Source organism: Barbus barbus (genome assembly GCF_936440315.1).
Source record: "Barbus barbus genome assembly, chromosome: 8".
NCBI lineage: Eukaryota > Metazoa > Chordata > Actinopteri > Cypriniformes > Cyprinidae > Barbus > Barbus barbus.
The window spans coordinates 14554271-14581478 of NC_136736.1; the positions used below are offsets into that span (position 1 = coordinate 14554271).

Sequence of the window (27208 nt, forward strand, 5' to 3'; positions counted from 1 at the left end):
CTACATCAAAGTGACAACATACAGCAACAGATATTTCCTAAAAGACTTTTTAAATAATCCCCATTGCTCCGATCGGCTTACGGTAAGCGTGCCAACCTTTAACAGGCTTGTCAACGTGCACAAAAATCACAAACAGGTTGACAAATTAACCGACTGTCTTAAACCCATTAGCAAGACCAGGAAAAGCCTCAGGGGTGTCAATTCTGTTCCTTTGCCCCCGGTCTTGGATTTCCGATTCTGGCCTGTGGCAAAGGCACTTTCCTCGTACACCCGCTTAGGGGCTGGTCCCAGACATCGCTGGGCAAATAGGATGAGAAGCAAGGGAAGCAGGGCTAGCCACTGTGGCTTTTTGATACAGGGACAGATCCAGTTGGTCATGCCTACACAGAAGGGGCTTGCTTTGGGAGAGGGATTACAAAGCCCAGGACAGCATCACTACTGTAGCTCAACTGGATAACCCAAGGCCATGGTCACATACAGAACATCATCATGACAAAGAAGGAAAAGAAGTCAAGAGGAATTCTGTGAGTACATCTTACTGTAACCTTTACAGAAATGTCCTTGTAGAAAGTACTAGAAGATATGCATGCAGATAAAGAACCCTTTCTCAAAACATTCATCAATTCCCTACAGCCTGGCCTCATCCATTATCAAATGGAATATTGCTGGCAGTGTGATGAGGCACACCTGGTGCACATTGCACCTTGTCCACTATTATGTGTCTGCTATCTGTGAACCAGTCCATTCACAAGGTATTTCTCAAAACCACTTCTAAGCCTGACTCTTTGCATAGACTTTATAATGGCTGTATAAGTGAGGGCACTCTATCTCTAGACTGAATCAATATAGAAAAGGACCGTAAATTAATTACATCATAATTATTTGAACTTCCTTTCAACTTTTGAAATAAATTTTGATACTGTAACTTTCACTGTTCCATACAGTCTAAAAGAATCATTTGTTAAATATAACCTGCAAAAATTGAAAAGGAAAGGGCTGGAAAAAGTATCCTTGACAGCAATTAATTGGGGTTTAGGGAAAAGTGAATTTGATATAATTACTTAAACATGTCAGTTAGTTACAGTGTTAATTTTGGCAGGCATTTTTAATTTAGTCTTAGTCTTTAGCTTGAGACGAAAATACTTAATAGTCTTAGTCTCATTTTAGTCATTTGAGTCTTTCATAGTTTTAGTCTAGTTTTAGTTGACAAAAAGTCTTTGCATTTTTTGCATTCAACTTTTAGTCATTACTTTTAGTAACTGCATTTACCAATATTTATTTTGGTAGCTATTTTATATGTAGTTTTCAAACAAAAATAGTCATCAATTATTCTCTCCTTAGACCAAATCAATTAAACCTATGAGAAATTTAAATCAAGGATTGAATTTGGAAAAACTGTAATACATTTTCATTTTTTGGTAGAGATACAAATCAAACTTTTTTTTTCTCAGATACAGTAGGTTTACTTAACAAATATACATGTATTTAACATCTTATTTTGGTTAACATTGATGACACAAATAATTACGAATGCTCTCCATTTAAGACGGAAGTTATGCATGTAATATTGACACACATTCAGTTTTCACCCACCTGTTTACGCTCACTTAAGCCATAACCGACTGTATTTACGTGAGATACTCTACACGATAGACACGTGTGGACTGCTGTGTATGTATTTGGATGAGAAGCAAGGAAAGCAAGGAAAGCTTTCCTGTAGCTCAAATAGTAGAGCATGGCGCTAGCAACGCCAAAGTCAATTCCCAGGGAAAGCAAGAGCTGATAAAATTTAAAAACTGTAACTTGAATGCAATGTAAGTCGCTTTGGATAAAAGCGTCTGCTAAATGCATAAATGTATTTGATCATTGATAACTGATCACGCGCTGTATGAGAACTGAAGAAGTGGAGCGTGCACGTGAGCGTGCAATCTGTGATCACGTGCAATCGCTTTCTTATGTGAGCTGTTTTATCGTTTTCACTTTCGCTTTCGAAATCGATCATGTTCAGCAAGGAGGGGAGAGGATGGAAAGTGGGGGGCACAGTAACTCGTTTGGGGGGGCACGCGAATGCCCCACCTTGGCGCCGGCGCTGCCTTGCGGTCCGGTCTGTGCCATATGAACAATATCGTGGGCGTTAAAATGTCTCCACGATCTGCTTTAGAAGAAATATCGCTGTATCTTGCTACAGCGCACATTCTATCATCTGCAGGTCTGGCACCGCCGTATCAATATACTTTACAGTGTCACATACAGATACATCTAAAAAAATTTGAATATCGTGAAAAACTTCATTTTTTTGTAACTTATTTCAAAACGTGAAACTTTCATATATATTTTACATTCATAACATGTAAAGTAAGACATTTCAAAAGTTTTTTTGTTTTAATTTTGATGATTAGAGCTTACAGCCCATGAAAGTCAAAATCCAGTATCTCAATATATTAGAATATTTGTATTTCAGTTTCATTAAATGACTATCTCTACAGTATGGGGGGGGGGGGGGGGGGGGGGTCTTGGGGGAGTAGGTGATTCACAAATTTCAAAAAAGGATGTACAAGTCTTCATTTGGTTTGGCAGGAAACATTTGAAAATGACATTTGTGGCAAAATGAACAACGTAATTGTATTTCACAATATTAACACCTAATATTAACGTCACATTAATATGTATACACACAATATTAACACCTGCTTCTGGTTCATGTATAGCTTAATGTGACGTTATTTTCTCTTTATGGACCAAAGTATTATATTAATACTTGGCGACATGATGTGGACAGTTTTGTATTAGTGTTGGGGTAGACACTCCGGAACATTCAACAAGGATTGCGTTTCCCGGTATGTTGTTCAAAGTACGACCCTCACTAATCCTTTGCTGTATTAAATGGTGAAGCCAGCGAGAACCGCGTGTAGGTCACCCTTCCAAATACTATGGAGAGATCAGTAGGCTGAGCGACAGTGAGAAAAAGATCTTGTGAGGCTCACAGCTAGCTGCTCTCGCTAAAATACTTCCAAATGTATCCATAACACACCTCAGCAGGATGTATGGAAGGAAAGGGCGCTCACGCTGATGTCATCACAGCGGTGTCTGCCGCACTATTATACACTAGCCACAATCCCCAAAGCAGTCTATGATGACAGTTATGAATTCTAGGGGAGCAGTAAAGTAAACAGGGATACTAAAAAGCACGACAGGGTAGTTTAGTGGAAAAGAGTAGTACAAAATAATGAACGTATCTCTCAGAATGGAAGACCATTCATTCATTCATTCAAATTCACAAGGAGAAGTTAGTGATAGTTCATCCAAAAATGAAAGCCATTATTTACACTGTTAGACATTTCTGTATTTTCTACAGTTATTTACTGTATATCACCCATTATAATACTGCAAATTCCCTTTACAGTAAGTAACTGTAATATCCTTTGCATCATGGTAATTTTCTGTGATGTCAAACTCCACATACAGAGACTTACTGTATTTTTTTTTATTATTGCTGTATACTACTGTATTTGCCATAACGGCCTCTTTGGCGCCATTACATTGAGGTTGTTTTATTTTCCTCATTTCTTACATTTGGACTGACAGGATTTGCCCTACACCGTGTCTACAACACCGCAAGCTTGAGACTGTCTACACTGGATGTGTTACATTGCTTGTAATGATTGGCAAATACTTTTGTCCTTCATGACAGAAACAGCATACTTCAAAAATATACAGAGGCATCAGTTTTCTGTCCACATCCACTCACTGTACATTGTATCACGGATTATAATGGGTTCTATATCGTCTTCTGTTGCTTTGCTCTGCGCCGTTCGGGTCCGAGGACACGGAAGCAGGGGCTGAACTAGTGAGAGTGGAAAATTTCCGGAGAACATCTGCGCTGTGTATCAATGCACTTTACGAGAGAATAAGACCTGCAAGCAAGGTAAAAATATGTATACGTTTGTCTGTGTGTTTTTGTCAGATTTTTGCACACCAGATTAACCTAGTAACATTCACCCATCAATATGGCGGTAACAGACTTTACTATGGTAAACTGTGCTATATTGTTTCAAATGACTTTTGTCAGTTTATTGAATTACCAAATTTAAATTATTTTTTAATGAGCAACGCTTATCTTATATTAACATTAACTTAACTAATGTGAAATTTTGTTCAGGTGTTAGTTAATGTTGGCCAGTAGCCTATTGAAAATAAATAAAATAATAAAAAATCATATGTTAGGTTAAACTAGCTTTATGGCTAGCTGCCTATCTAGTTGTAGAATTAGATTGTTATGGTTTTTAATGGAATTTAAGATTTACTGCAAGATTTTTTTTTTTTTTTTAGGGCAACTGCAATGAAGCATCAAATGCCAGCCACCCTTGGACTGATAATGGTAAGAGAACAACTATGGTTTTGAGAGGTTTGTGTATTCTAAATGGGGTTTGCCTTTTTAAAAAGTGCCAATTCTACTTCTTGTTTTTCAGAGAAGACATTTCTGTCACTAACAAAGTGGATGGAGAGCAAAGGTGGTGGCCACATTTTGGAGCAGCACCTGGGTTTTGCAGATGGCTATGTATTTTTTCCCCATTATGTTTCTGTTGCCTAAAGATTCTTTGTTAGGATAAATCCAGAGAATACAACATAATGCACTGCAAGACGTCCTAAGACAGGAGAAATGGTGAAGATGCACTGTTCCATCATTGGAAGACTGTATTTTTAAATCAAATCAAATTCGATGGTGAAATTCTTAGGTACAAGTCTCTGTGCCATGGCAGTACAAGCAACAAGATATGGAAAATTAACAATATACATAAATAACAATATACGCATTTTACACTATACAATAGACAATTGTACACAATCTACAATATACGCTGTTATTACTGTTTTAAGTGTTATGCATGCAATGTTTTAAATAAAGAATTTGATGTTATAAAATAAATTATAAAATCAAATTAAATCTATATTAGAATTAACGAATTACAGTAGTATACTGATTAATTTCATTTTATTTATTATTTAGTCATTTAGCAGACGGTTTTATCCAAAGCGACTTACAAACGAGGACAACAGAAGCAATCAATTGTAGTATTAAAACAACTAAAAACAGATCCAAAACTAAAAGCTAAAACTTTATAAATACTACCTATACACAGTTTAAAAATGACAAATGCATACAACAAAATTTCAAAACTTAACATTTAAATGAAAAAAAAAAGATAAAATAAAGCTAAAAACAATTCAAAATATTAAAGAACAAAAGGTATAAGAGTATAATAATGATTCTAACATAACACTAAGCCAAACACCAACAAAAACAACAGTTATATATATGTATATGTACAACGACACACACACACAGATACACATACACAAATATATATACATACACATTAATAAATTATATATATATATATATATATATATATACACATATATACATACATACATACATACACGCACACACTATACATATACAACATTTAAATCCATTTTTTTTTTTTTGTGTCCTTTATGCCTGTTTTAAAGTGCTTTAACTTATGAAATATCCTATATCCTACTGAGACCCCCCCCCCACACACACACACACTTTTTTTAAATCACTAATACATTTTTAGGTTTCAGGATTTTTGTATTCTAAACTTTAAGGATGATTCTCAACTATGTTAAAAAATATATAACAAAATGATTTGATATACCATTTTGCTTTATGCAATATGTGTGTAAAAAATTCCATAAACTGGTTTTCCCATTAAACACAGTGTATCTATACTGTATCTAATTTGCATGTGTTGCTGTTGGGACAGTATGTTGAAAAAAGAATTGTCATAATGGGAGTAATACTTCTATATTATATAGTAATACTAATATTTCATAACAAAATAGATTATATAATTTATTTTCCTCTTCAATTATGTCTCCCAAAATGCATAATAAACATGCTTTTAGTCCTGGTGTCCGCTATAGTGGACATATATGAAATGATGTCCTGTTTCATAACAGGAAGTCATATTTGAATTTGAAAACCCATAACATTTTCCTGAGAAAATCTAAAATGTTACAATCAAATACAGTTTGCTACTGTAAATCTTAATTACAGTAACTTACTGGCAACAGTTTCCTAACCTGTGTGAATTTATGTATGTATGAACTGTGTAACCCAAAAGATTCAATGAAGATTAATTTTAATTTTAATAATTGTTGGTAACCAAACAGTTTCTGTTCCCATTGAACCATTGTATTTTGTCCTTTCAAAGAAAGTCAAGGGCAACTGTTTGGCTAACGACATTCACAAAACAAAACAAATCTTTGAATCAACCTGGTCTCATGTCCCATGTACACTTCGTACATGTAGCCTTCTGTCTGTTGTGCTGCTGAGAGGTTTGCGATTGTAGCTCCGTGTAGCTGTCGCTTTTTTGTTGAATCTCTATCTTACTTTCACTCTCTGTTGTTTAAAGTGATAATATATAACTTAATTCCCACCATATTTCTGGTATTATCTATCAAACTAATTTGATCGTTCGCTTTTTAATACCACAAGTGCAGCGCGCGTTCAGCGCGTTAGCATTCGTTAGCTGGTTAGCTTGTCACTCGCGGTTCCATTCGCGTTTCTATTCGCGCCTATTATTGTTTTCTTTTTTCTCGCTCCGTTTTTTACGAGTTCATCAAACAACAGTGGTAAGCGAATCATTCTTCAATCACGGTGAGTAATGGCTTCTTCTCCTGCTATTGTTGTTTGTACTGTTTGCCACATGTTCAGTTTATCTCTCTCTGTCGGCGACGAGGGATTCACATGTGATAAATGCAGGGAAATAGTTAGGCTGACAAAGAAGATTTCAGAATTAGAGACACGCATCCAAACTTTAGTTGAGGACAGTAAGAATGTGAGGGCTGTAGATACTGCTTTGGATGCGACTAGCTCAGGGAATCCTGTACATTGGTCGGTTCCACTAGAGCCCGTGCAGCAGGGCAACTGGGTGACTGTGAGGCGGCCTAGTCGCGGGTTAAAACAGGTTAACAGGTTATCCCCATTCAGTGATGCACCCACTGAGAAACCTGATGAAAGTGCTCTAGTTATTGGCGATTCTATTGTACGAAACGTGAAAATAGAGACACCAGCCACCGTAGTCCATTGTTTACCGGGATCCAGAGCACCTGACATCTTGGCAAATTTAAAAGTGCTGGCTAATGCTAAACGTAAATTCAGTAAGATTGTTATTCACGTCGGCGCTAATGATGTTCGACTTCGCCAGTCAGAGATCACTAAATATAATGTTAAAGAGGTGTGTGAACTTGCAAGTACGATGTCAGACAGTGTAATATGCTCTGGTCCGCTCCCTGCTTACCAGGGTGATGAGATACATGGCAGACTGTCATCACTCAATGGTTGGATGTCTAAGTGGTGCCCGCAGAATAACATGGGTTTCATAGACAATTGGAAGAATTTTTGGGGCAGACCTGACCTGTTGAAAAGAGATGGTCTTCATCCCTCTTGGGGTGGTGCCGCTCTTCTCTCTAGAAATATGGCACATAGTCTTAGAGTTCGTACTTGACTAACTGGGGCCCAGGTCAGGAAGCAGACAGACTGGCTAAACTGACCATCTGCTATCCGCCTCACGTCACAGAAGTCAGTTAATTCTCAGCACACAGAGACTGTGTCTGTTCCCCGAACTAGAAAATACAGAAAACATCCAAACCAAAGTAAGAGCAACAATTTAATTGATGTTCAACAAATACAAAACAGATATAATACAGACAAACAAATGATAAAGCTTGGCTTATTGAATATTAGATCCCTTTTTACAAAAGCACTTTTTGTAAATGATATGATCACTGACCATAAAATAGATGTGCTTTGTTGGACTGAAACCTGGCTAAAACCAGATGACTACATTACTTTAAACGAGTCTACCCCCTAAGATTACAGTTACAAACATGAACCGCATCCAAAAGGTAAAGGGGGAGGTGTTGCCACAATTTATCATAAATGATTTTTAAAAAGGGAGGGAGGCCTAGGAATATTTAACCTCCTGGCCCCCCTTAGGAACCTGACGACCAGATCGTGCTTCCCCACCGACCTTCCCTCTATGGCAGAGCTCATCAACTGGCGGCCTGCGGGCCAAATCCGACCATCTTAATCCGGCCCAAGGGAGAAGAACTGTACGTGCGTAGATCGCACATATGCCTTGAGTGTTGTCCACAAGGTGGCAAACACTGGACGAAAATTAATATCAAATGAAGTATAGTTTGAAAGGTTGCGCTGAACACATACACTAAGACGATTCAGAAAGACTGCCAGTAGCACTTGAACTGAAAAAAACACACAATTATGTCAAAATTTGGCGAATTATCTCGTAAACATAGTCTTACTTGAGTTACAAAGTCTTAAATGAGCAGTTGGAGAAAATCGGATGTGAGTCAGATCTGCGTCATATGCATCAGGTTTTAAAGAAACCGTGCTGCTTTTAAAGTGAAACTTGCTGAACTCTGTCATTGATGTAAATCAAAGAACAAAAGAAAAAGAGAAATGACTCGACTAGTCTAGTCACTGATTAACTTTTGTAGCTTGAATAAAAATTAACTAATATAGTTTATGCATATATAATTTATAGTTTATGCGAAAATTGTTTTAAAATCACTTAAATTAAAAGTTGTTCTACATTTCAGAGCCTATTAAATTTGGCTATCAATTACATTGTAATGCTGAATGGTTATAATTAATAGGCACAATTGAGGGAAAATGCATTTAATAGAAACACCAGTAGCAGTATCGGTATCAACTCTTCATTAATAATAGGCTACTCTGTAAAAAGATGCCACTAAACACGCATTTAAAATATACTATCTATTCTACATTAATTTGGAGATTCAATGTGAAATTATGATAATATAAATATGTGATTAATCATGTTAAATTACAGAAAAATGTGATTAAGTAATATTTTTTTTTTAATTGATTGACAGACAGCACTCTGTTAACCTTTTATAGATCTTGGTGTTGGCACCATTACTTAATTTTACTGCTAGATATGCATTTCAATTTATTTTTAATTTTATACCCCCCCTAAATAAATTGGTATGCCCCCCACCCCCTTGGCCCCCTTCAAATTTTCAGTTCGATAATCAAGCCTTCAAATGAAGCTAGTTGACTGGCCCTGCTGTATGGGGTCGAGATGGGCGGAAATAGCAGCAACATAAACCTTAAGGGTGGAGGGGGACAACCTACGCTCCAACCCTTGCTGCAGGAAGGAAAGCACGGCTCTGGCTGAACATCTCTGGGGGTCCTCATGGTGAGAGGAACACCATTCGACGAACAGGTTCCACTTCAGAGCATAGGCCCGTCTAGTGGACGGTGCTCGAGCTGAAGCGATAGTAAGCGCTCCCTCCTGGGGTAGGTCACCTAGAAACTCTGCGTCCCATCCAGGGACCACACCTAGAGTTTCCACAGGTCTGGACACGGGTGCCAGAGGGTGCCCCATCTCTGAGAAAGCAGATCCTTCCTCAAAGGAATCGGCCATGGAGGGGCTGTCGCGAGGAGCATGAGTTCCGGGAGCCAACTCCTCGTCCTCCCTGATCTTGCGTAGTGTCTGTGCTAGTAGGCTCACTGGGGGAAACGCATATTTGCGCAGTTGCGACATGTGATGGGGGTGTAAACCACCTTGCCGGTTGATATGCGCAACGGTCGCAGTGTTGTCCGTGCGGACTAGAACGTCCCTGCTCCGAAGGTGCCCTCTGAGGCGGCTCAGGGAAAGGCATACTGCCAGTAACTCGAGGCAATTGATATGCCAGTGCAGTTGGTAGTTGGAGATGTTCAGGACCGCCGTCCTGCCTGATAAAGTCTTGAGGCAGTTCAGCACGGACTGAGCATGTTCCTGGTTGAGGCGTGCTGTCTGGTTGATCGAATCCTGGCAACAGGGGGGCACCCATGGCGACGAGCAGGCTGAGGGACTGCAGCTGGGGTGGAAGCAGCTGATTTCCCCCCGCCGCATGATGAGTTTGATTGCCTCAGTCTGCTTTTGTCCTGCTGAGAACTGCTGAACAAAGCTCTCAACAGCATCGCCGAAGAGGCTGGTCTGCGACACGGGAGCATTCAGGAACTGTACCTTCTTATGCTCCATGTCGGCTAGACAGTGCCAGAGATGGCGCTCCTTGATGACTAGCGTGGATATCGCAGAACCCAGAGACTGTGCAGTACCTTCGTCGCTCGAAGCACAAGGTCCATTGCAGCAGGCAGTTCATGTAGAACTGCCAGGTCATTACCACCCTCGTGCAGGTCTTTCGGGGCTTTGGCCTGGTGGACCTGCAGTAACGCCATGGAGTAGAGGGCAGAAGCCGTCTCCCCACAAGCTCTATCTATACGCACTGCCAGTTAGACCTGACGAATACTTACTAAGGGGAGAAACGGGTCACCCTGTAGAGTGGTATCGGCTGTTGGACACAGTTGCATGGCCACAGACCGCTCCACAGAGGGGATGTCCGCATACACCAAAGTGGACCCAACATCGATGGCGGTGAGGGCGGAGGAGCTACAAAATTTGTTTCGGGCAGTAAAAGGTGCCTTCCATGATCTTGTGAGCTCCTCATGCACTTCCGGGGAGAATGGCACCGGGGGGGGGGGGGGGGGGGGGGGGGGTGCGCTGAGAACCAGCGCGACCCCCACCGAGTAATCGTTCATCCAGCCTCAAAGGATCGGGACACGGTGGAGGATTCGTTGCCTGGTCGTCATCCCTGGAGAGAGAGGGCTTGCCCTTAGCGATCGACATCTGGTCGTCAGAGGGGGCACCGAAGGATACACGTGGTGCACTCTGCCCAGAGGGCGCAGCGGTATTACATCGGCAGCTCCACCGGCTGCGCAGTGCTTGAAGGGTGAGGAACTCCACTTGGGGAAGCCCACACCGTGATCCTCAAATCACCTCTGACTCCACTGTACGTAGCACCGCCCCGGGTGCCAGGACAAATGCTGGATCGCAGCAGAGACAGAGGGACTCCGCCATGTTTGACTTGCAACTCCGAGATGGCTTCCTCAACATGCTGGTGTTCAGGTTCCCCTGGTGTGGCTGTCTGCACGAAGACAATCTTTTTTTTTTTTTTTCTCCCATGAGACCGCGACCACCGCTGCTGCGCCGTAACAATCGCACTTGTCTTTCTGCAATCACTCGAAGAAAGATGAATTAATGCGGTGCACCTGCTGCCTCTAATACCCGCACTGCGGGGCATGACCGCCAAATGCGAAGTACCACATGCCAATGTCCATTGGCTCCTTTAGTTACACTCGAAGTGGATTGGTCTCTCTGGTGAGATCCGAATTCGTCGGTCACCGACGTGACTCTGAGTGACCGACTGAAAGGAAACTGCAGTAATATACTTATTGGTATTTTCCCAGATGTATGTTTAATCACGAGACCAGGTAGCTTTTATGTGCTAAATAAGAAAGTCAGTCATACAAAAATACTCAAAGTCATAAACGGCACCAAAAAAGCAACATTAATTCAACAGTCCTTAGTTACGATTCAATTTCATTGCACAGAAAAGATCAGCATGAACATTCTGTCAAATATCTTCTTGGTCATGAATAAAATAAGATCATACAGGTTTGTAAAAACAAATATTTAATTTTTTGGATGAACGATTCCACCAAAGTTAACAAAGGATTAAACTATTGTGTGAAAAATAGACAATCACAGCTTTGGCTTGAGCAATCAGCCAAAACTAAACCTCAGGAATTTAATGTAACACAGTCCCGTAATCTTTTATGTACCTTTACTGGCATGTAAGGAGATATATTGTGTAGGCAACCATAAACCATACAGATAAATCTCAGCAGAGAAGGACAGTAGAATAAAGGATAAGAGCATAAAGTAATATCTAGGCTTACTAAAATGTTCACAATAGTCTATGTGAATGTATTATATCGTATTTGTTTTTCAGTTAAAGTATACGACTGACTGCCATATAGTTTTGAACAAAACAGCCACATTTCCCTTTGGCAATGTATCTTCTTTCTTTCTTTCTTTCTTTCTTTCTTTCTTTCTTTCTTTCTTTCTTTCTTTCTTTCTTTCTTTCTTTCTTTCTTTCAATTGACTTCATTGTATTATGTCCTTCCAATGAAAATCAATGGGAACTGAAACTATTTGGTTACCAAGATTCTTCTTCTTCAATTTTTTGTTTATGTCCCACAGAAGAAAGACATACACGTTTGGAGCATGAGAAAGAGTAAATGTGTTTCAAGCATATACTGAAAAGTTTCTGAAATATGCAATGACTCTCTGTACTTCATGACTTGCCGTGACCTGGTACTTCTAAAAGATCTATCGAATAATTTCATAAACAGAGCTTCACTCAGGACACACTTAAACCCACTAGAAATTGATTGGAATGCATTTAGTCCTTGTCATTGATAGTAATAGCTATGTATGTATGCATTTGTCAAGTTTATTTAATTTCTGTATTTTCTTTGGATAAAACCGTCTGCTAAATGACTAAAGGTAAAGCAAGTAAGTACATATTGATTTAATTTATTTGGGATGACACCCTCTAACTTTATAACAGGATAATAACAGCCACATTTGTCAAAACTTGTCTTTAATGCCAAATCCTCCTTTTGTCTTTAATACGTGCATTCAGCAATCATTAACACTTTTTTTTTATTTGTATTTTTTTTAATCAGAATATGCAAAGGCAGTAAGAGAAAGAAATAATGAAGGGAAATAAAGCCATATACTGACAGTCTGATGGTAATAGTGTCTAATTGTGCTCACTGTCAGGAAGACCCCTAATCTGAGATCCCTTTGGTTCTCAGATTAAATTTTTAATTTTCAAAGGAGGAGACGTGAGAGAAACATTCTGGATTAGCTCAACTGAGGTCATGACGGTCATGCACATGCACCATACCAGGAATTTTATTTGAGACTTTATTGGTCAGTATCTTTTGTTTTAGAATGACGTCAAAAGAGCGGTAATGAAGTCTGGTACAGCATCTCTAATGTGCAGGTGCCGGATATAATGACCACCATTAGGGCTGATGGGAAATTAACCTCAGTACATCAACTCTGATCACTGCATTCACACTAGACCTCAATCTCCAATTGAGATGATACAGCATCCATACAAATTTTTTCTGGGAAAATGATTGTTTCTGGGGGAAGTAATAGTGGCCAAAGCTGAGACTGGCAACCGGAAGAAACTGGAACCATCAGGGCTGAGTCCAGCAGGGACAGGCTCTAAAATAAGTGTCACTTACTTACATAAACAGATTCTCATAGACATGTTTGTAAAGGTAGTTTTACTACAACACATGTGATACATGGATACGTTAGAACATATACGAGTAGTTCACAACAAAATAAAGTCATCATTTATGCAGTTTCTATCATTCTGCTGTAGACTTGTTTGACTTTCTTCTGTGGAAGACAAAAGGTGATTTTTAGAATGCCCTGGCTATATTTTAAGTGCAATAAAAATTAATTGAGGTCATATGTTTATTCACTGAACATACTCCTTAGTTCTTTTGTTTTTGAGAGAAGTAGTAATGGCTGTTTTGTAAAAGAAGAGTTCTTTTGAGTCCGGTGAATCGATAAATCAGTTGATCCAGTTCACAAAAACGGTCTGACTGATTAGTTCAACAGTCCAGACTCAATGATATGGTCACAGTGATTAACAGCCCAGATTATAGAGTGAATGAAGACTTGACATAAATTTATGTCATTTACTCGTATTTTTCAGAACCTGGGGCCGGATTCACAAAACATTCTCAAGAATACATTTATTCTTAACTGCCATTTTCTTATTATTTTTTTAACTTAAGAAAAAAAGTTAAGAATATTTTGTATTTCAAAAAATTATTCTTAAGAATATTCTTATCTTCTTTCTTTTAAAAGAAAAAAAAACTTCAGCAGAATTAAAATTCTTGAAAAGAATCTTCTTAAAAATCATTGTAAATAACTTCTTAAATTTAGGACAGCCCCATACCTGTCTTAAATCCCGAACAGTAATAATTATTTAATGATTTTATTGGGTTATTCCAAATTAATTGTTATATTTAAGCATTACAACGACACTAGCGACATACTGTCACAAATCCAGTTTATGAACATCCGTTCACTCACCACCAGAGGTCACCCCCTCACCACATGGACTCTCGCACTACACTACTGTTGCACTTCCCCCCGGACTACAGTTCCCATCATCCATTGCACTGATGACACACACACACACACACAGCTGAAAGCACATGCCTTACTTAAGACATGGACTTCCTCATTCAGATCGCTGAGTATTGTAAGCACATATCGCTAACCTAGCTGATAGCTATCTTACGGAGCCTATCATAGTTTTCATAGTCATAGTCTTGTCTTGCCTGTTTTCATTCTAGCCTGTGTATCTTGGTTTGGACCTTTGCCTTGCTGTTTCGGATTGTGTTTGCCCCTGCCTGGATTATTACTCGCGTACCTGGATTATCTCTCTTTGCCTTGTCCTGTTGGATATTGTTCGTCGATCGAAGACCCACGCTTGTCCTAGGAATATCCTTTGTCTTGCGTCATCTATGTCTGTTTGCTGTGAATCGACCAATGTTTGTTTCATGACCACGCCTTTTTAATAAAGCTCTGCAGATGGATCACTCCGTTACAGAATATGCGGCCGCACAAGGATCCAGCAGCTTTTCAGAGGAACATTGGCCAGGTATGGACAGAGCAATTATTTAAAATGGGTTTTACTTCAGAAACATGCTCACATTGTACACAAAACACCCCAGACACCTATCTTCACGCCATGTGGCATTGCACCCCAGTTAAATAACTTTTGGAAAACGTTACTATCCAACCTTATGGGATGTCACATCCCATTGTCTCGTGGACTTTACACTGGGCTGGTTCCACGCTGCACGTCACGCTTTTTTAATGCATCATACACTTGTTGACATACATACATAAGGGGGAAGTCGTGGCCTAATGGTTAGAGAGTTGGACTCGTGATCCAAAGGTTGTGGGTTCGAGTCTCCGGCCGGCAGGGATTGTAGGTGGGGGGAGTGAATGTCCAGCGCTCTCTCCACCCTCGATACCATGACTGAGGTGCCCTTGAGCAAGCCACCGAAACCCCAACTGCTCCCCGGGCGCTGCAGCATAAAATGGCTGCCCACTGCTCCGGGTGTATGTTCACGGTGTGTGTGTGTTCACTGCTGTGTGTGTGCACGTTGGATGGGTTAAATGCAGAGCACGAATTCCGAGTATGGGTCACCATACTTGGCTGAATGTCACTTCACTATACATACATGCATAGGAAGAGGAAAAGGGGAAAAAAAAAAAAGTTTGTATGTATGGTATGTATGTATGTTAGGGCTGTCAACGTTAACGCATTAACGCATGCGATTAATCAAAAAATTGTAACGTGTTAATATTTTTTTAACGCAAATTAATCGTTTGATAAGGTTTGAGCCCAACTTCTTGCTGTCATCGCAGAGCTGTAGGTAATCATTGGCTGCGTCCCAATGTGCACACTATCCATCCTATATTCTATGTGATATTAGTAATTTTCAATACTACTTAGGGCAGATAGGGTGGATAGTATGCACATTGGGACGCAGGGATTGTGTGATTATGTGGCGCCGGGCCAGACAAAAGTGAAGTGAACGCGGAGAGAGAGAGCGAGTGTGTCCGAGAGAGAGAGAGAGAGAGAGAGATATGTATACTTATATGTGATAAGGGTACAGCGAACCAGTGTTGCCAGGGTCGCGGTTTTCCTGCACAATTGGGCTATTTTGAAAATACAGTCATGGGAAAAATTACAGAGCCGTGGGTTGCGTTTTTTTGGGCTACATTTATAATGTACCACGGCCGCCCCAAGTGTATACATGTGATCGCAAAAGGAAGTTTTTATATTTTATTATTGCTATTATTATTATTATTACTGTTATCCTTACTATTATGTTTTTTTTACTATTATGTCTGTTGTACTTTTTTATGGTAATTGTTTTTTTTTTTTTACATTTCCTTTGTTTACATACTTCCACCCCCAACACCCAGTCTCACTCACTCACTCACTCACAAAAATCATGTTGGCTGTCATGTATGTTTTGTTGACCTTGGTTATTTTGTATTTTATTTATCACCTGTAAATAGTATGTTTGTTTGCATAAGTTAAGAATTTTAATTTTAATTAGTATTTATTAAGATGTTCGTGAATCCAGCCCCTGTATGATTTTGTTAATTATGTGGAATATAAATGTTGATGTCTATGTGATCCGCAAAAGGAAGAAAGTCATTCAGGTTTGAAACAACAATGAAGGTGAATAATTTATTTTATGTATGTATGCATTGATTTATTATTATTATTTTTATTTTTTTGGTCAACTATTCATTTAATGTCATGCAAAGCTAATCTATGGCTTCAGAAATTTTGTAATAAATGTTAAATGTTTATGGTGCTTGAAAGTTCCAATCCCAATTTAGTGTATTTTATGTGCATGCACAGGAATAAATCATGTCTTGTAGATTATTTTTATTCATGTGGAGTATCAAGCAAACAAAGCTATAAACACTTGGCCTTAAAAGACATAATGTTTCTGTCTGTTTGATAAAGAAATGCCTTAAAGGGTTTGTTTGACATTGCAGCTTATTTTCTTTATCTGTGTATTTCAAGCCTTTACAAGTAAACAAAGCACTTCTTTTTAAGACTGTCTGCAGCAGCAGTTGATTGTTTCGCACACAAATACTGGGAGAAAGATGATCACGGTCCAAACAAATATATATATTCATTTACAATAACACATTTATTTATATATGTACGCGTTTCTTACATCTCATATGAACGTATTTTTATTCTTCTCAAACCTTAACCATGATCACAATGCAAATATCAAGGGTCACCCTTAAATTGTCAGACCTGTGTCCCCATGTCCTGTGTTTCCATCCCTCTTGTGCCTATATTTAGTGTTTCTTGTTCCTGTCCCCATTCAGTTAATTTAGTCCCAGCCGTGTTTGATTTGGTTCCAGGTGTGTCTCGTTTTCCCCTCATTAGTTCTGTCTATTGACAGTGTGTTCTGTCCCTTGTTTCCTGTCCGCTGTTACACGTCTGTTCCCCCTGCTACGTGTGCGTCTTGCCTCTATGTCTCTTTATTTGGATGAATAAAGATGGTTCTATGTTGAATTACTCCGATGTCTCCTCGATTCCTTGTTCCTACACAGTAGCAGCAGCCGAATTGTGACAAATTCACTTGCTATTTCCATAAATGATATACCTAATATCATCACTGATATCAGGAGGAATCTCAGTGAGTTTATTTATCAAAGCAAACTACTATTTACAGCTTTGGATTGCATTCAAATTGTACATCTAGTGAAAGTAGCATGTATTAACACATTGGTTATACAATAACAGCTGTGTTACTGTTCACACTCCAAATGCCATAGTTAAAATAAGACTCTGATCAATACTCAATCCTGATTATTTATTTTTATTTTTTTCCTTTGCTTCCTTCTCATTGAGATTACGTAAACTGCAATCTGGCACAATATTTGGTGAATGTTTATATAACATTTTTTATCAAATGGTTTATGACACTGGCTCTGAGTAAACAACTGGATTCAGTCTGTCACTTTGGACTTAATGTAGAACTGTGCCGTCAGCCTGAGGTCCTATTCTGATGATATGCTTGCAGGATGTCAGACTGCATGATTTAGATCATTTATGACTCTCAGTCTCAAATGAGAACTTCAGATATTTTTTGGAAGGAATAAAAGCACTAGTTATACTGTTCCTGTGGCTTGTTTCATAAAGAATTATGCCACTTATGGTAATTGTCTAGCCGTAAGTGTTTCTGAGCCTTCCTGTTTGTTATTTACATTTCAGAGTTAGAGCGCACCATCTTCCCTGACTCCGTTGCAACTGAGTCAATCTGTCAAGTTGCAATTGAGTCACTCTCTCACAATGCTCCTTCACGACTAGGAAAATCTGGACAAACATCTTTGTGAGTCTATCATGACTATGGAAGAGATGTATGGAAGCTTATTTCCGCCATCAGATTAAAAAATAAAAGCAACTGTGACTTTTTATTTCACAATTTTGACTTTTTTTTACTGCAGTTACGAGTTTATATCTCTCTATGCAAGTTATATTTCACTATTATGACTTTATATCTCACAATTATGAAAAATAAAAGTCTAAATTGCAAGATATAAACTCAGAATTGTGAGATAAGTTGCAATTATCTTTATTTTATTTTTTATCCTGGAAACAAGCTTTGTCTACAAAACATACTTTTCTAAACTAATTTTCTAAAATGTAACTGAGAAAATATAAGAGCTATGCACTGCAAGAAAAAATGATTGGTTTCATGAAGATGTTTCAGTCGATGGAGCAACAGAAAATAGTGCTCCAGTACTCCTATTGAATAAAACACAGAAGCACAGCGATTAAAATGAGCATGTGTAATTATCAGGGAGTCTGTCTGATGTGTGGTGAAAACTCCATCTGTTCTTTATTTAGTGAGAATTGTGCTGTTGGGAAAGTGTCTTTTCTACCATCAGCGCTGCTGTCTGTCTGCTGTATAAAAGGTTATGATTTAGCAGGGAAAATGCTCTAATTCTGTAACTTAACATCTTCAGCTATTCTGTAGAAAACAAAAAGAGAGCAAGGTAAAATAAAGATGCATACGAGGGGCAGAAAAGTCTGAGACATTCACTGAAAATGCATCTATTTTGCTTGTTTCCACATTAATTTAATATAATTTCATTACAAATTATATTATGAGCATAGTCATTTGAGTAAAAAAATGAACATGAATTTATGTATGCTTTGCTTTAGCATTTGAGCTGGCATAGGCCCCACAAGTTTGTGTAAAACCAGAAATGATTTGCTTTTTCTTGTGTTTCAATGAAAGCAAAAACATCTTTCGTTCATGTGCAACTTCACAAATGTGCTTATTTTATTAGTCATTGAGAAAACAAAGTGTATAATTTTAATTATGAATTGTGTATAATAATAATGAATAATACATTTGCATGACTTTTCAGTGTATTTCTTAATACTAAAACATTCTGTTTATTTCTTGGTTTAAATTAGACTTGGAATCCCTGGATTTTAGCATGGTCTCAGACTTTCAGACTTCACTTTATATATTCCTTAAATATGTATAGAGAAAGGGATATATAAGTAAGCACTACCTCAAAGCACCATGAAACGAAAGCCCGGTTCACTGATCAAATTACATTATTCATCGTAAAGCCTGGAATTATAGTCAACTGCATGCATTTTAGATGAGTGCACTTGGGTGACTGCACTCTTGAAGTCATTCAAGGTCCATATAAGCGAGGACTCCTGCCTCTTGCAGCCCGTCTCTGATGTCCTACAATCTTTTCTTGCTTCTCTAAATAGTGAGCACCACTGTGTGCTGAAGTCTCAGAATTCCAGGAAACATTGTATGAGGGATTATGCTTTTTGTTATGATATAAAATCCCCTGTATCAAAAGTTAAACGTATATAGCCTTACCAATTTCAAAATTCTCTTCTGATTAAATAAAAATTATGGCAACACTTTATTTTAGAGTCTCTTAACTAGTTGCTTATTAGCATACATACTACAATATTAGCCATTTATTAGTAGTAATTAAGCACATATTAATGCCTTATTCTACATGACCTTATTCTACATCCCTAATCCCACCCAATAACTAAACTTTACAACTACCTACCTAACTAAGTATTAATAAGCAGCAAATTAGGAATTTATTGAGGGAAAAGTCATAGTTAATAGTGAATAAGTATTCCCTATTCTAAAGTGTTACCAAAACGATCGTTTGCAATTATACATTTATACACATTGGAACGCCTACAATCCAAACTAAGCGAACCATTATCATGTATCCCTTAATATTCTTAAAAACCTATTTCATTGTTCATGAGCTAATGGGTAACTATTGCCTTTTCCATAGACAGTTACATTTATGTATTTAGCACTTTTATCCAAATGGACAAAAGAGAAACAAAGCAATTTGTTAAAGAGCCAACAATAGTTGTTATACACAACGCCAAATTTATTAGACAACTAGATAAGGAAGCAAACTAGACAAGAGGAGAAATGCAGAGAAGATTATGTAGTACAGCATTGTGACAATGTTCATTATTTTCTAAATTTTCTGTAAAAAAGTGTCAGAGTTAATCTGTGAATGAATGAATGAAATCCTTATGCATTGTAAATGCTGAAAAGCAAAATATAAGGATCATTTTAGACAGCATAACTGTAGGAAAACGTTAATGGGGAAATCAAATGTCATGTGGCCTTTTTTCATAGTCTGCCCTTCTAGAAATTAATTTTTTTTTTTTTTTTTTTTTTTAATTATTTTTTTAATTCCTAGAAAGTGAAGGAACATGATATGCTCTCATACCATATGGATACAATACCTACCTTAAAGGGTTAAGTAGATAGTCCTACGCACAGTCAGATCCCAGTCATTTTAGAGGACAGAAAAACTCAAGACAGCTAGGAACTGCTGTGCCCTTCCCACGCGGGGCATGACATATACTTCTCAATTTCTCTCTTTTTTTCTGTTTTTGAGTTAAATCCTCATAGACTCAGTCAAGTGTCATTTGGTTTAAAAGGATATAGTGAGGTAATACATACAGAAGGTCTGGTGTGAAGTGAGTCCTCCAGCTCTAGTCCCTCTGAACCGTGAAGAGTGCAATTGGTTACACATCCTTGGAGCCAGGCTATGCCTCCCATGATCCATTAGCGTATGTTCACTTAATTCTGCCGAGGTAATTAGAATCTATTTGACACCCCTAAGAAAAGGACTGCAATGCTTGCAGGATGCTATGGTAAAAAAAATAGCCCTAAAGCTGAGGGAAAGTACAGTGCATAACTCTAAAGTTCTCATGCAAGTTCAGAAGTTTATGTGTCTCTGTGTGTGTGTGTGTGTGTGTGTGTGTGTGTGTGTATGTTTGAGTTAAGAGGAAGGAAGACCTCAGACTGCACTCAGTTCGACCAATTTGTGGTGCAAATGTAATTGGATTCATAAATTTGTGAATTAATTTTCATAGACGGTTATAAAATTAGCCACTGCAAGATGTTGAATCTTTACTCCTCGCGGGTAGGTGTTTTATCTTTGGCCCCAGACGCACAAATAAGTAAGTCTTTAATATATGACTCTATTAGACTAAGTCTTGGCAGCATTGTGCAAAAGCAGGATAGGCTTCGGGGGCATGATGTTGTAAAGGACAAAATATTCCCCATCTATCAGAAAAAACCTCAGCGGTAATTGATGGAGTCCTGTTTCTGCTCCATTTCCTGCCATTCTGCCATTGTCAGATAGACATATTTTGATGGATGATGTCTTTTTCTGGACCATGATATATTCTTAACATACTCTTACTTTTTTTTTGCCTTTTTCTGTTGCTCCATTTCTCAAGGATGTCTGTATGTATGCATGCATGTTGAATCTCCATATATATATATATATATATAAACGTCATTGTCCTAAAGTCTGAGATCAGTAAGAGTTGGCCTTTAAAAGAAAGAAAATGTGTTATATATCCCAAGGCTGCATTTATTTGAGAGAAAGTCTGAAGACACTACATCAAAGAAGTACTATTGTGAAATATCATAAGACTTTAAAATAACTGTTTTCTATATGTAATACTAATATATATATATATATATATATATATATATATATATATATATATATATATATATATATATATATATATATATATATATATATGAAGAGTTCCAATGCAAAAGCCTCTAAAAGCCATCTTGGACAAAAATGACATAACAATACTGAGTGAATTCTCTCCACACATAGTATGTGTTCATCAAGTTCTTTCACTTCAAATGCACTAAATCCTTGCCTCGACCCATTCAGAAGTACCAGTACTTGCACAGAAATCAATACATATTAGCCAGAAAGAAATGCTAACTTTAAAGAAAAACGTCAGACGTACTTAGAGGCTTTTGCATTCTATGATGATCAGAAAGTTTGAAGAACAGCATTCATTTGAAATCTATTGTAACATTGTAAATGTCTTTAATGTCATTTTAATCATTTAATACATCCTTGATAGTTAAACGCATTGATTTGTTTATTTATTTAGAAAGAAAGAATCGTAGTGAAGTTAAACTTAAATATGCAGTCTCTGAATAAAGACAAAGTGCATAAGCAAGCAAGCCAGTACCCAAGCAAGTAAGTAAATAAATAATAAATAAATAAATATATAAATGTCCTATTTAAATGTAAAGTTTTGGCATTTTAAGAGTCAATTCAGGGTGCCTTAATAACAGAGGTGGAACAATGTTGTACAGTCCTAGTAAAGTACTCCTGCTGCTTCCTCAAACACCTACAGTAGCATTTAGAACGCATTAGGTGAAATCTTGTGCACTTAGTATTTTCTATGAAGATTCTTTAGTACAGAATAAATACCCTTATCATTTTCAGTTTTTGTCCTTTTCATCTTGGATGAAACTGAAGTTGAGCTTATTGAAATGCATTCTGGCAATGCCTTATCTGTGAAGGATGTTTGCTTGATGCCTGCTTGAGAGTTTGGCTAAAATAAAATTTTTAAAAGGCAGCATATTTTAGTTACCTAACGTTTCAAACAACATTTGTGCCAGGAGAGCACCTATGATGCCACCTAGATAGGCAGCTCTGCTGGATTTGGAATAGAGCTGCTCAGAACTTCACACAGAACATCATATTCTGCTCACATACTCACAAACACTCTTTTAACAGAATGGAGAGCTCAGAGCATCTTATATAGACATTTAAGACCCTTTCTGACTCCAAACAAAAACACAAAGATTATTATGATTTTATTGATTTTATTATTTTATTATGATTAAATTTACAGACGTGAATTTACTTTTCCTTCAGCCTGAGGTTTATTCGTTACACTTTTTGGTGTGAAAGGGCTTTTTACATTTGCTATAAATATAACTTCTTATATTAAAAACAATCAAGCATATTTAAAACGCAACGTGAAAGTAACGGAAATGTAATGTAATGCATTACTTTTCATAAAAAGTAACTAAATAATGTAATTAGTTACTTTTTTAGGGAGTAACGCAATTAATGTTCAATCGCAAGTAATGCATTACTTTTAAAAGTAACTTTCCCCAACACTGCTCCAAACCATCCGGGTCATGGCACCAATATAACTGGTCTTACTCTCACCACTCCGGATTCAAGCATCAACCTAGCTAGCAGCTCTTCCTATCTAGTGCCATTTACACATTCAATAATAGTCAGTGGTGTCCGATGTTGTTTTGAGCGCCACTTACTTAATTTGTATGGCCAAAAACAAATAAGAGGAAAGAAAGTCATAAGAGGAACACCATGAGGGTGAAGTTGAATTTTAGGGTGAACTGTCGCTCATTTTCTATGCCTTTTTTTGTGCTTCTTCTCTTGGACAGCACATCCATACCCGTAGGCCCCTACCTATCATCTTTAGCCTTCTTTCTGTCTGTCTCATACTTTATATTAAGACAGGTGTCCAGTCTACTCAGTTTGACTGGACAAGGATCAGCAGTGAGTGGGAGACTGATGAGGGACCCTTTGGGTGATGGAGTCCAGGCACTCTCTGCTCGTGAAGGTCTCTCCTGCTCTGATGTATGGTTAAACTGTCACAGGAATCAAAGTTGTGTCTGGTGGATATTCAGAATGACAGGTCACTCAGGTGAAGGGCACCAGTGTTTTATGAGTGGACAATGACAGCTCAGCTGAAGACAGACATGTGACACTGACAGAAGGGAAAGGAGGACGTAGTGTATGTTTGAGCTACACATTTCTCTCTAGAATATTTCTCTATTAGGCAGTTCAGAATACCTCCTCTCATCGCTTGCCATAGGGCGGGTCAGAAACCCAGACACAAGTCTGATTAATCATTCTGCACATAAATAAAACACGGCCTGCACTTGATGTTGTCCCAAAGCAAGAATGTGGATTCTGATCAAAACATTTTACTCGGGTTTCATTGGTATCTCTGCAGTGAAGGCTGATTTCCCAAAACACATGTCAGGGATTTTTTTTCCATTTCAATGTCTGATAAAACGTGAATTTGCCCTTGACCAGAAGCTGCAGGGAAGAACAGAGGCAAAACAGGCCTCCATAAATACTCTGGGATTGAACAGAGGAGAAAAACCACATATATCACAGTAGCAAAGAACACATTGTCATCCCCAGGATTCCAACAGCCTCGGACAGGGAAAAACGTGGAGACTGCTTAACTGAGATCAGGGTCAGAGAGAATTAAATCTCCCTGTTGTGAGTCCATACACACACACACACACACACACACACACACATCACCTCAACACAAGCCATCTGTCCTCCAAAAGCATGGCAATCAGATCCATCAGGGTCTCCCAGGTCGCTATCTGCAGGGCAGCAGAACCCACGTGCCCATGCCATCTGACAAATACACTGAGCTCTCTCTTACAAATACCCAACTCTCTGCATGAGCTGGCGAACAACAGGTCAGATTCTTCTATGTCTGCATATAGAGTACAGCATTACTGTATTAAATGGGGTTGTTGCTTGCGGGCAGATCTATGCTGATCTATAAGGACTGAGGCTAGAGAATAAAATGCTTCTAAATTAGAACTACCATTGGTATTATATAGTATATACTGTACATCTCACCAAAATATTTTTTTTTTCAGTAATGTGACTGCTCAGCACTATATATATATATATATATATATATATATATAACATTTTTTATTTATTGATTTTTTTTTTACGAGTACTGCTGTAGCGAGACGAAGTACTATAGTGACATAGTACGGATTCTATTGACTCTCAAATACGCTCTGCTAAAATGTTTTCAGTCATATGCAAATATTCTTGCATAGGATTCAACTAAGAAAGAAAGAAAGAAAGAAAGAAAGAAAGAAAGAAAGAAAGAAAGAAAAAGAATTGTTTAAATTTTGAGTAGGTCATTGCTATACTTTCTAGGTAGCTTCCACCACTTATTTCAGCACATCTGCTATGTATGTTTGCATAGATGAAAGCATATGGTTGATGACAATCTTCATACAAGGAGACAATCAGTCAAAATCAGCTTCGAACCTGTTTGACTTGAAGGCCCCCCACTGGTAAGGTATTTTCTTACCTTAAAGGGATAGTTCACCCAAGAATACAAATTACCCCATGATTTACTCAACCTCAAGCCATCCTATGTGTATATGACTGTCTTCTTTCAGGCGAATACAATTGGATTTATGTATAAAAAAAAAAAAATGTCCTGGCTCTCCCAGTCTTTATTATGGCAGTGAATGATGGTCGAGATTTTGAAGCGCAAAATAATACATCCATCCATCATAAAAAGTAGACAGAAATTGGTTCTCACAAGACTAGCATATTCTCAATGGAAATTAAGCTATTCCTATGTCATCCACAAGAGTGCCACTCTCTAATGAACGCGTGTATGCCAGTTAGCACAAGCTAGAGATTACAGTTCATGAAGTATTAAATACGCATCAATTTGCTTCAGAGGGCCTTTACTAACCCCATGGAGCTGTGTGGAGTATTTTTTTTTTTTTTATAATGGATGGATGCATTTTTATTTGGCTTCAAAATCTCAACCACCATTCACTGGCATTATAAAGTTTGGAAGAACCAGACTTTTTTTTAATATAACTCAGATTGTATTTGTCTGAAAGAAGAAAGTCATATACACCTAAACTGGCTTGAGGGTGAGTAAATCATGGGATACATTTCATTTTTTGGGTGAACCTTCCCTATAAAATTCTAGCTTTTTTTTTTTTTTTTTTTTTTTAAGGGTTAATTGATTACGTATGAATATTCATTTCATTAATAATAATATATTAGCTTGGATAACCCAACTTGGTCTAAATTAATTAATAAAGTTACAAGATATTATTGGGGGTAGAGACACAGATCAATATAGGTGTTTGGTGATGATTTTTAGGCTCAAGGTCTGCATTTAAAGTCACACCAGAGGTGTTCAGCTGAGATTAGGACTTTGTTTTATGCACACCAGTCAAGTTCTTCCACACTGACTGAATCAATCATTTCTTTTTGAACCTTGCCTTATACACAGAGGCACTGTCATGTTAGAATAGAAAAGGGTCTTGTCCAAACTGTTGCAATAAAATTAGAAGCACGCAATTCCCTACAATATCATTATATGCTTAAATATTAAGATTTGTACTAATGGAAATTACTAAAGTAGTCAAACCTGTTCATTAGAAGGGGGTGACCCAATACTTTTGGCAATATAGTGTACATTGCAAACCAGATTCAAACCTGTATCACTCATTTGGGCACCACAGCTCCATTAGTCAAAATCACATGCACAAACCACTTTAGCTCTAATGTGAGGCCCTGTTTTGACACACATTAGTAAGTGGATCTATCCAGTCCTTTAACCTCTAGCCAGTCCCTAAAACCTGCAAAGACTGTCAAAATAACTTTCTGTTTTAAACTTCGGGCATCCTCAGTTCGCTCCATCAAACATTAAGACGCTTCCAAGGGTGAGAGTACACATCCTTCAGCACTTTAGTGGTAACCACACAGGTCCATGATGAAGTTTGCTGTCCCTTACAGGCCACTATCCTTCACTCACAAGATGAACATCACGCCTGGGAAATGCTTTCCTGTCAGTGTCAATGATGGATGTCAGAGTCAGTTGTACTCATTAAGACAGGTGGTCTTCACCTCAAGGCTCAGAAGAACCTATAGACAGTATATGATGCATTTCTCTTTCACCTTTGACATGGAGCATTAGTCAGTCAGTGACAAAGCCAGTGTCAAGATTGAACATAGTGACATTTAAGTTGCATAACGTTAACATGCCATGAGCATTATTACTCTAGTGTTAGAGATTGTTAAAGTACTGTAGGGCCCTATGATTTTAGCAGTGCTGAAAATGTAGACAAATTGTGAAAACCAGTCATTAAAAAGAAAATTACTGTCACATAATTTTGCAATTTTTTGGAATTCCAAAACAAGTGTAGGACTTTACAGTTTATTTAAAGGGGACAAATTATGTTGCTTTTTACAAGATGTGTCTCAGGTGCCCCTAGAATGTGTCTGTGAAGTTTCAGCTCAAAATACCCCACACGTCTTTTATTATGCCATGCTAAATATGACCAATTTTTTAATGCAAATGAGATGTGATTCCCCACCCCCTTTCCAGAAGAGGGCGGTGCCTTCACAGCTTGTGCACTGAATATTCTGCCAAAACAAAAGATTTGTTAGGTTTTGATTAT

General features: G+C 38.0%; 1 protein-coding gene across 1 annotated transcript in view; it reads right to left on the minus strand.

Moving 5' to 3' along the window:
- The window catches only part of LOC306873897 (neuroligin-4, X-linked-like), a 103734-nt gene that overhangs the window by 17831 nt on the left and 58695 nt on the right, over nt 1-27208 (minus strand). The window lies entirely within an intron of this gene.